The sequence below is a fragment of the Salvelinus alpinus genome, chromosome 2 (assembly GCF_045679555.1).
Source record: "Salvelinus alpinus chromosome 2, SLU_Salpinus.1, whole genome shotgun sequence".
Taxonomy (NCBI): Eukaryota; Metazoa; Chordata; class Actinopteri; order Salmoniformes; family Salmonidae; genus Salvelinus; species Salvelinus alpinus.
Genome location: NC_092087.1, coordinates 93658893 through 93670215, shown reverse-complemented (window position 1 = coordinate 93670215; position 11323 = coordinate 93658893). Strand labels below are relative to the sequence as shown.

At 39.1% G+C, this 11323-nt stretch overlaps 1 pseudogene; it reads left to right on the top strand.

Annotated features, from left to right (window-relative positions):
• Nucleotides 1-3175: 3175 nt before the first annotated feature.
• LOC139541756 (GTPase IMAP family member 4-like) lies at nt 3176-10629 on the top strand (annotated as a pseudogene).
• Nucleotides 10630-11323: the final 694 nt, after the last annotated feature.

Sequence of the window (11323 nt, the reverse complement as noted above, 5' to 3'; positions counted from 1 at the left end):
GCATCCTATGGCGATAGATATGTAACCGGACACAGTAACGTGAGACGTACCCAGCTAATCTCATGCTATTTTCAACATTTTGATATGAAGCTGATATACAGTACCAGTCAAAAGTTTGGACACACCTACTCATTCAAGGGTTTTTCTGTAGTTTTACTATTTTTTAAATATTTTTTAAATATTTTTTTTTGCCTACTTCTCTCTATAGCGTCCTAACAGTTTGGCCTGCACAAAAAAATATATATCTGAAAAGCCTTAATGCTTTCTGCAAGAATCTGATCTGTCTCTATGTGATAGTGAACAGATTAAGCTGGAACAAGGGAGTGATGATGTTAAACTCACTTTTACTTCCCGGTTTAGAGGAATGTCAATCTGGATAAGGGAAAGGTGTCCCATTTCAATTGAACAGTGTTGTAAGGAGTTTTCTCTTCTGTCTTTCTTGTTGGACTACATTCATTCCAGTGTTGGTTCGCTGGAGAAGTTAAAGTATTTCTTCCTGTCTGACTATAGTATGAATCTATTCAGTGCCAAGAGATGTACTGTCTTTTACGGGCCCCACCCATGTAACTAGTACATTATGGGCCCCACCTATGTAACTAGTACATTATGGGCCCCACCTATGTAACTAGTGCATTATGGGCCCCACCTATGTAACTAGTACATTATGGGCCCCACCTATGTAACTAGTACATTATGGGCCCCACCTATGTAACTAGTACATTATGGGCCCCACCTATGTAACTAGTGCATTATGGGCCCCACCTATATAACTAGGTCATTATGGGCCCACCTATGTAACTAGGTCATTATGGGCCCACCTATGTAACTAGTACATTACGGGCGCCAGAATGCAGAATGCAATTATGTCATACAGAAAACATCCCTGGTGGACGGAGCCGACATGACGGCTGGTAACACAAAGGAAAGGGGGTTGGTCCAATGGTCCACAACCAGGACAACCCACGGTCATTTTTATGTTGGTTTGCAACTTGCAGGTTAATCGCAAGATTGAACCCAACATGAGGGGACTCTCATGACGTTACCCACAGGCTAAGGTTTATGACCCCTCCATAAATACCTTTCTCCCTTTCCTCTCTTGACTCTACTGAAGGACTCTTGAAAAGCCTTTGTTAAACATAGAGAGTCGGGGAACATCAAAAGGTGGGGGGGAAAGGAACCATATTTCGGTAATCCAACCAGTTGAAAATATACGTTGGTACTTAATGAATATGATGTCAGTTTGGTTGTCATTTGAGACATTCTTATTAATGATAGGATGACAAACTGTATCGTGGAAAGTCTACACATTATAGTTATCAAATTCACATGGAATTGTTGTGCAATTTAAATGTTTAAATATGAAACTATTTGTGAAAAGATGAATTGTAATTTTAGCTTCCAAATTATAGAATTGGGTTTTCATAAGGTTAGAGCTCTTCTCAATCAGTGGTCCGCCCCTCTGAAGAGACATTGGTTATAAACTATGAAACACACCCTTTTCTCGCTTCACTATATTTAAGTCATTTAGCAGACGCTCTTATCCAGAGCGACTTACAAATTGGAAAGTTCATACATATTCATCCTGGTCCCCCCGTGGGGAATGAACCCACAACCCTGGCGTTGCAAGCGCCATGCTCTACCAACTGAGCCACACGGGACCGAAAAGCCCTTGACGAAAATGTAACCTCCTGTTCCGAGAACGCGAGTCCTGCAGCCTCTGCGTTAAAAGGGCGAATAACTTGCTGTTCCGGGTACATTAAGGCGATGGTCCGATGTCAGAAGGATTCAGATAATAAGCTGTTCCAAGTACGCGAGGCCTTCAGCCTTTCCGAGGACGTGAGGACGACGGTTCCACGTTAACCTGTCTGGGAACCCCTCGCCAACAGTCAGTGAAATTGCAGGGCACGAAATTCAGAACAACAGAAATCTCATAATTCAAATTTCTCAAACATACACGTATTATTATTCATCAGATGACACTCCCGGGACAACATGTTACACAATACATGTATGTTTTGTTCGATCAAGTTCATATTTATATCCAAAAACCTTAGTTTACATTTGGCGCGTTATGTTCAGTAAGGCTTTGCCTCCAAAACATCCGGTTCATTTGCACAGAGCCACATCAATTTACAGAAATACTCATCATATACTTTGATGAAAGATACAATTGTTTTACATGGAATTAAAGATACACTTCTTTCTAATGCAAACGCTTTGTCAGATTTCAAAAAAGCTTTCCGGCGAAAGCACATTATTCAATATTCTGAGTACAGCGATCAGCCATCAAAGCAAGCTATACAGTTACCAGCCAAGTTGTGGAGTCAACAAAAGTCATAAATTGCATTATAAATCTTCTCTTACCTTTGCTGATCTTCGTCGGAATTCACTCGCAAGACTCCCAGTTCCACAAGAAATGTTTGTTTTGTTTGATAATGTCCATCGATAAAGTCCAAATAACTCTGTTTTGTTCGCGCGTTTAGTACACAAATCCAAAAGCACAAAGCGCGTTACCATTATCTAGACGAAAAGTCAAAAAGCTCCATTACAGTTAGTAAAAACATGTCAAAAGATGTTTTCAATCAATCCTTAGGGTCTTTTTATCATAAATATGTAATAATATTTCAACCGGACAATAGCGTTTCCATTACAGAGGAAAAGGAATGACCGGCGCGCCCACTTGCCCGAGAGGTAAACATCCCATTGTCCTCAGGCGAACCACCTAATGAAACTGGTCTTATTCGACTCCCTTTCTCAATAGAAGTCTGGAAACAACTTCTAAAGACTGTTGACATCTGCTGGAAGCCTTGGGAAGTGCAATTTGACCCCACAGACACTGGATATTCGATAGAGGTTGAAATGAAAACTACAAAACTACAATTTCCCCACTTCCTGGTTGGATTTTTCTCAGGTTTTCGCCTGCTATATGAGTTCTGTTATACTCACAGACATTATTCTAACAGTTTTGGAAACTTTGGAGTGTTTTCTATCCAAATCTACACATTATATGCATATCATAGCTTCTGGGCCTGAGTAACAGGCAGTTTACTATGGGCACGCTTTTCATCCAAACTTCCCAATGCTGCCCCCTATCCCAAAGAAGTTAACTTTGTTGTCGTAGCTCTGCAGGTATATCCCTCTCAACTGAACACAACCAAGGAAGACAAAGCCGAAAATGACAGTCAACGGCAAGCAAGGTAAAAGCCAGAACTAAAATACTTGTTTTATAATGCTGTTTATTCTGTAATATGACATGTGATAGGAGAACGAAATATAAAATGTGTTATTCTATTTTGGACAGTATTTCAACACCAATCAATTGAATTTGATCAAATTTAAATAACTTTTGAGTTGTCATTATGCATCACCCCAAAGAACGATTATAGCCAACATCTTTTGAATTTATTTAATCTTGGTAATTGTGAATTATCTGGTCCTCAAATGCATTGAAACTTAAGATTTTTTGTCATGGCAAATAATTAAGTTTTGTCATTGCAATATAATGACCCTGATTTGTAATTTTGTTTAAGTCTGATTGTACAGCAAATGAAAAAATAGCCCAAGGTGTCACGTTCGTCATTGGAATGAGACCAAAGCGCAGCGTGGAAAGTGTTCATGATTTAATTCTCTTTAAAACACTCAAACAAAATGACAAAAAGAGAAAACGAAAACGCACAGTTCCGTCAGGGAAACAACCTAAACAGAAAACAACACCCCACAAAACCCAAACGTAAAATGACAACTTATATATGATCCCCAATCAGAGACAACGATAGACAGCTGCCTCTGATTGGGAACCACACTCGGCAAAACAACAAAGAAATAGAAACATAGATTTTCCCACCCGAGTCACACCCTGACCTAACCAAACATAGAGAATAAATAAGGATCTCTAAGGTCAGGGCGTGACACAAGTAAATATTTTAAATCCTTTGTTAACTTACCAAAGACAAAAAACAATGAGAGAGGTATATCTGGTTTGTGCAGGCATAACCACAGTCACAAGGCTTCGGAACATTACCAGTTAGCATAGACCATAGTCACAAGGTTTTGGAGCATTACCAGTAAGCATACATCACAGTCACAAGGCTTTGGGGCATTACTAGTTAGCATAGATCACAGTCACAAGGCTTTGGAGCATTACCAGTTAGCATAAATCACAGTCACAAGGCTTTGGAGCATTACCAGTTAGCATACATCACATTCACAAGGCTTTGGAGCATTACCAGTTAGCATAAATCACAGTCACAAGGCTTTGGAGCATTACCAGTCAGCATACATCACAGTCACAAGGCTTTGGAGCATTACCAGTTAGCATAGATCACAGACATTTACACTGTTGTTGGCTATTGTCCCATCAGTGATTCAGCTGTAATATGCATCAGGGAAAACAGCGCCACTGTTCGGCCCAGGACATTTGGTATTGTTTTTGTTGTTGTTGATGTAACGTGTCGTGGAAATACTAATCAATAATAAGGAGATAAGGTCAATCACCAATCAGGATATTACTTCATTCAAAACGTATTAATAACATCGATTAATTATTGCAATAATGAAGCTGGTCGATGAACCACCCCTAGATGATTCGTTGAGAGATTTGAGCCACAGGATTTTACATCAAATTACATCCTCCTGAATGTTCACGACTAACAACAGATGTATGTAATGTGTCACAAGGTTAGGATTTGTATGAAAGATACTAATAATTCACAGCAGACAGTATCTGCTGTAAAGACTGTTCTCATCGTGTAGAAACCAGGGTCTGGCCCCCAAAACAAGCTTCTCCTCATCATTATCCATACCGGAGCCATCTCCACCCTGGTACCTCCCGGCAAACAAACATCAACTCATGCCATGGAATGCGGTCTTTATGTTTTTATCACCAAAGGCATCGTAAATCCACTGTCAGCATTACGCCCCAGAGGCCCAATTCAGAAGACCACACACAGATGAGTGTTCTAAGAACCCTGTTCTACTCCATAAAACAACCATTTGATGCATTAACTGTATTATAAAGGCAACCAGAATAAAGGAGCATCCAGCATCGTGTAACTAAAACATTGCAGTACACACTCTGCTGTTCTATAATGGGGAATTCTTTGGGTCCGTGGTTTGAAGTAACTTCTTTGTTTTTGTAATAGCGCAAACGGACGTGGCAGTATTACCATTACGGATTCCAGCATTATAGCGAAAGACAATAGATCAATCATATGACTTTGGTGATAATGGGTTGAATCCTAATTTCCACTTGGATCAAATTTTCTCATCGTGTTGTATTGATGTCGAATGGACACTTTAATTTACTTAGAAGTGGAAGTTAAGATTCACTCCTCAAATGTGACGATATCTGTGGAATTATCTGTCCAAACTAAATGCACTAATATCATTCATGTAATAATGTCTTTAAAATTTCTAGTTGACTAATTTGTCTTCATAACAACGCTACGTCTGATAGCAGTATGGTTATTATTATCATGATTTAACACATCATTCTTTTTATGTGTAATTGCTCTGTTCCTAATGTACATACTGTATGTAGATGTAAAGGTGTAAATGATTTTGTCTATATAACCCCAGCAGAAATCAGCTCTTTATTTAATAACTGACTTTCATTTATCTGCATGTATTAAAAGAAGAAGAAGGCGTATTAATCAATAGGGGGGCGCTATTTTCACTTTGGGAAAAATCGTGCCCAATTTAAACGGCCTCGTACTCTATTCTAGATCATACAATATGCATATTATTATTCCTATTGGATAGAAAACACTCTCAAGTTTCTAAAACTGTTTGAATTATATCTGTGAGTAAAACAGAACTCATTTGGCAGCAAACTTCCAGACAGGAAGTGAAAATTCTGAGAATGGGGCTCTGTTTCAGGGCCTGCCTATTCAACTGGCTTATATTTATCGATATACATGCACTTCATACGCCTTCCACTAGATGTCAACAGGCAGTGGAAGGTGGAATGGGGTGTCTAGCTTGATCTGAGGTCGAACAAGAGCTTTTGGAGTGGCAGGTCAGGAATTTCCTTTCTCTACCAAGACGCGCGAAGCACCTCCATATTGTCTTCTGATAAGCGTTCGGTATACACGGCTAATATCTCCGGCTCTGATTTTATTTGATACATGTGATAATAACATCGTAAAGTATGTTTTTTCAACCGAGTTTTATCAGATTATTCAACGTTTATTGGGACTTTTGGAGTTTTCCGTTCTTTGCGTCGAGAGAAAATGGGAACGTCATCAACATTGGCTAGCATTGTGGCGCGAATTCGACAGGAGAAAAGGACATTCTAAAACCAAACAACGATTTATTCTGGACCAAGGACTCCTTGTACAAGATTCTGATGGAAGCTCCGCAAAAGTAAGAACAATTTATGATGTTATTTCGTATTTCTGTGGAAAATGCTATTTCTATTCTCCGCCGTTTTGGCGGGCGCTGTCTCGCAATAACGCAAGCTGTTTGTTATGGTAAAGTTATTTTAAAAAATCTAACACGGCGGTTGCATTAAGAACCAGTTTATCTTTCATTTGCTGTACAACATGTATTTTTTAGTAAAGTTTATGATGAGTTCTTTGGTCAGATTAGGTGAGTGTCCAAAATAGCTCCTGACATTCTGGGGAAATGTTGCTACATTTTCACAATGTATAACTACGGTTTGCAGCTCTAAATATGCACATTTTCGAACAAAACATAAGTGTTTTGTATAACCTGATGTTATAAGACTGTCATCTGATGAAGTTGTTCAAGGTTAGTGATTAATTTGATATCTTTTGCTGGTTTTTGCGAATGCTATCTATGCGGTGAATAAATGTGTTTGTGTGGTTGGCTATTGTGGTAAGCTAATATAATGCTATATTGTGTTTTCGCTGTAAAACACTTAAAAAATCTGAAATATTGGCTGGATTCACAAGATGTTTATCTTTCATTTGCTGTACACCATGTATTTTTCATGAATGTTTTATGATGAGTATTTATGTATTTCACGTTGCTCTCTGTAATTATTCTGGCTGGTTTGGTGCTATTTGTGATGGTGGCTGCAATGTAAAACCAGGATTTGTAGCTATAAATATGCACATTTTCGAACAAAACATAAATGTATTGTATAACATGATGTTATAAGACTATCATCTGATGAAGTTGTTCAAGGTTAGTGATTAATTGTATCTCTATTTGTGGGTTTTGTGAAAGCTACCTATGCGGTGGAAACATGGTGAAAACATGCCGTTGTGTGTTTGGCTATTGTGGTTAGCTAATATAAATACATATTGTGTTTTCGCTGTAAAACATTTTAAAAATCGGAAATGATGGCTGGATTCACAAGATGTTTATCTTTCATTTGCTGTATTGGACTTGTGATTTCATGAAATTATATTATATGATATCCCTGTCCCGTTTGGCAAGGCTATGCTTGTCAGCTTTTTTGATGAGGATGCTCCCGGATCCGGGATGGGTATCACTGAAAGGTTAAGATTTGTATGAAAGACACCTATAATTCATAGCAGTCAGTATCTGCTGTGTCAACAGTTTTCATTGTGTAAAGACCAGTATCTGGCACCCCAACTCCATACTGGAGCCATGTCTCCCTGGTACGGTATAGAACAGAAACATTAACTCATGTTCTCTGGAATGCTCTTTAGGTTTCATCACCCAAAAGACATCGTAAATCTCCTCTGTCAGTGTGATCTCCCAGAGGCCATCCTCAGTAGAACACACAATAGCTATAAGAATCTTCTTTTCTGTTGCATAAAACAACCATTTGATGCAATAAAAGTATTATAACATAATCTTGCAATTTTTCACCATATTCGTCAGCAACGTCTGAGCAGAGGAACACACCCTTTGTGTTCCGACACCTCCCGATTTACACGTTGTTTAAGTGTTCACCTCTAACTGGTTTATCTCGTCTTAACAGTAGCAGCCAGGCAACGGTAGAATAGTAGCCATGTTTAGAATGTCATTTGATACGCCCTATGTGAGTACGTTATGTTGATCTGATGTTGGCTATGTTGTTAGGAAATGTACTTTGTTTATCCACAGTTATACCACATATCATTACTCTTTTATAGTTTATAGTTTAATAGTTTTTATTGTTTGAAAGTCAAGTAGCTGAGAAAAACGTAGGAACTTTGCCGAACACTCTGCATAAGTCAAGAAATGTGGACTTTGTATTTTGTAATGAGGTCATCGTCTGTTTCCATGTTTTTGATTGGCTGCAGTTGTAGTAATGGCACGAGGAAGAGGAAGGACTCTGAGGACTCTGTTCCTGTTGACACAGTCTGCAAGACTTCACTGGTCAATGCCAAGGTACACACACACACACACACACACACAAACAATACACACATACACACTTGTTTGTTTATTTGGATCCCATTGTCTTTTCCAGAGGCAGCACATAATTCTTCCTGGGGTCCACAAAAAAATACAAAACATGACAAGTAACAAAACACTGATAGACAAGGACAGTCACACAAATAAATAAATACATATATATTATTATAATAATTATAATATTATTATAACATTTTTATAAAAAAAGTTTGTTTGTGTGTGCGTCCCTTCACATGTCCTGCCATTCCATGAGAAGTTGATTCATCTTATTTATTTGTTTAATGTTGAACGACTATTTGACTAGAAGAGAAGCAGTTAATGTCTCGTCAACCCTTAACCAGGAAAGACAAAGACACACACACACACACACACACACACACACACACACACACACACACACACACACACACACACACACACACACACACACACACACACACACACACACACACACACACACACACACACACACACACACACACACACACACACACACACACACACACACACACAAACATATATATTTATATGCATGGACTTACACAGGGTTTTAGCCTTTTATCAAGACACCCACTATCAGTGTTAGCAGTTGATGTTACTCTTCAATAACACAGACCCCAAAGCAAATCAGCGGGAGAAAAATAGGTTTAGACAAGGAGGACAAATCATAGATGTTATGCTGAGAGGTAGATGTTCATTCTCCCCTGTCCTCAGTTATTCTCTCCTTTCAGTGATTCTCTCCGCAGAACAAAGGAACGGGATGTAGTTTTGTAACCCAACCCTAGCCTGTGGTTGACCAATTATAATTCCTTGCAATAAATCTGGGCCAATGGCCTATTTCAGTCTCAATGTCAAGACAAATTCCTCCCATGTCTCTGACCCATTGATCAATTATTCGCTATTACAGAAAAAACACTATTTCCATTGATCGTTAGTTCTCTATCGACTTTTAGTCCTCTTGACTTTCAGTCCTCTTGGCCTTTAGTCCTCTTGACCTTTAGTCCTCTTGACCTTTAGTCCTCTGCGTTGTACATTTATCTTAAAATATTATTACAAAATCAATAATTTCTTGTCTGTTTCCACAGTTTCAGGGCAGCCCTCTAACCTGAGGATAGTTCTGCTGGGGAAGACTGGAGCAGGGAAGAGTGCAACAGGAAACACCATCCTGGGGAGAGGTGCCTTTGAAGAAGAAGCCTCCTTTGTGTCTGTAACTGAAAAATGTGAGAAACAGAGTGGAGTGGTGGATGGGAGGATGATTGATGTCATCGACACCCCGGGGCTCTATGACACAACAATGTCTGAAGAAGAGATGAAAAGTGAGATAGAATAGGCCATCTACATGTCAGTCCCAGGAACCCACACCTTCCAGCTGGTGATCAGACTGGGGAGGTTCACAGAGGAGAGGAACACTGTGAAGTGGATCCAGGAGAACTTTGGAGAAGAAGCCTCAAAGTACACTATGGTGCTGTTCACTGGTAAAGATCAGTTGAAGGGGAGAACAGTTGAAGAGTGTCTGAATCCTTGTGTTGCACTTCAGGAACTGATCAAAAGTTGTTTGGGAAGGTACTATTGTCTCAATAATGATCAGAGGGATGACCGTCTTCAGGTCAAAGAGCTGCTGAAGAAGATAGACGAGATGGTGAAGAAGAATGGAGGAAAGTACTACACCAACAAGATGTACCAGGAGGTTCAGAGGAAATTGAGAGAGGAGGAGAAGAGGAGGAGAGAGGAGATGGAGGAAGAGAGTAGGAGAAAGAAGGAGGAGAAATTGGAAGAAGAAAGGAAGAGACAGAAGGAAGAAAGGTGGAGACGGACTGAAGAAACGATAAGGAAAATATTAGTTGCATCTTCAGTAACAGGGTAGCTGGGACTGCAGCACTTATTGCTGCTGAAGCAGCAGTGGTTGTGGTAGCAGGACACATTATGTTGGCTGGGGCAGCTGTATATAGTATAGTATCCTTGGTAACGAAGAAAAAACAGTAAAAAACAGAAGTATGTTTTCTGCCCAGTGACCACAGATGGAAATTAGCTACTGTATACAGAAGCTGGTACAATACTTAAAACTTCTACTGCCTCAGAAACCCGGATCCGGGAGCACCCCCCCCCCCACTGACTAGCATAGCTAGCATAGCGTCACAAGTAAATTGTAGCATCTAAATATCATTAAATCACAAGTCCAAGACACCAGATGAAAGATACACTTCTTGTGAATCTAGCCACCATTTCTGATTTTTAAAATGTTTTACAGGGAAGACACAATATGTAAATCTATTAGCTAACCACGTTAGCAAAAGACACAATTTTTTTAAATCCACTATTTTTCCACTCCATCACTAGCTTTTCTCAACACCACTAGCTATCACCAATTCGACCAAATAAAGAAATAAATAGCCACTAACCAAGAAAAAACCTCATCAGATGACAGTCTGATAACATATTTATTGTATAGCATAGGTTTTGTTAGAAAAATGTGCATATTTCAGGTATAAATCATAGTTTGCCATTGCATTCACCATCACAAATCTCCCCAAAGCGACTAGAATTACTACAGAGAGCAACGTGTATTACCAATTTACTCATCATAAAACATTTCATAAAAATAGACAAAGCATAGCAATGGAAAGACACAGATCTTGTGAATTCAGACAATATTTCAGATTTTCTAAGCGTTTTACAGCGAAAACACAATAAATCGTTATATTAGCATACCACATGTGCAAAAGTTACCCCAGCATGAATTCAAGGCAAAGGGAGCGATCTCGTTATCATCACCAAAATATATTAATTTTTTCACTAACCTTCTCAGAATTCTTCCGATGACACTCCTGTAACATCATATTACAACATACATATAGAGTTTGTTCGAAAATGTGCATATTTAGCCACAAAAAAACGTGGTTATACAATGAGAATAGTAGCAAAACTGGCCTGAAAATGTCGGGCGCCATCTTTGAGAGTGATCTAGTCTAATCGATAACTAATCATAAAC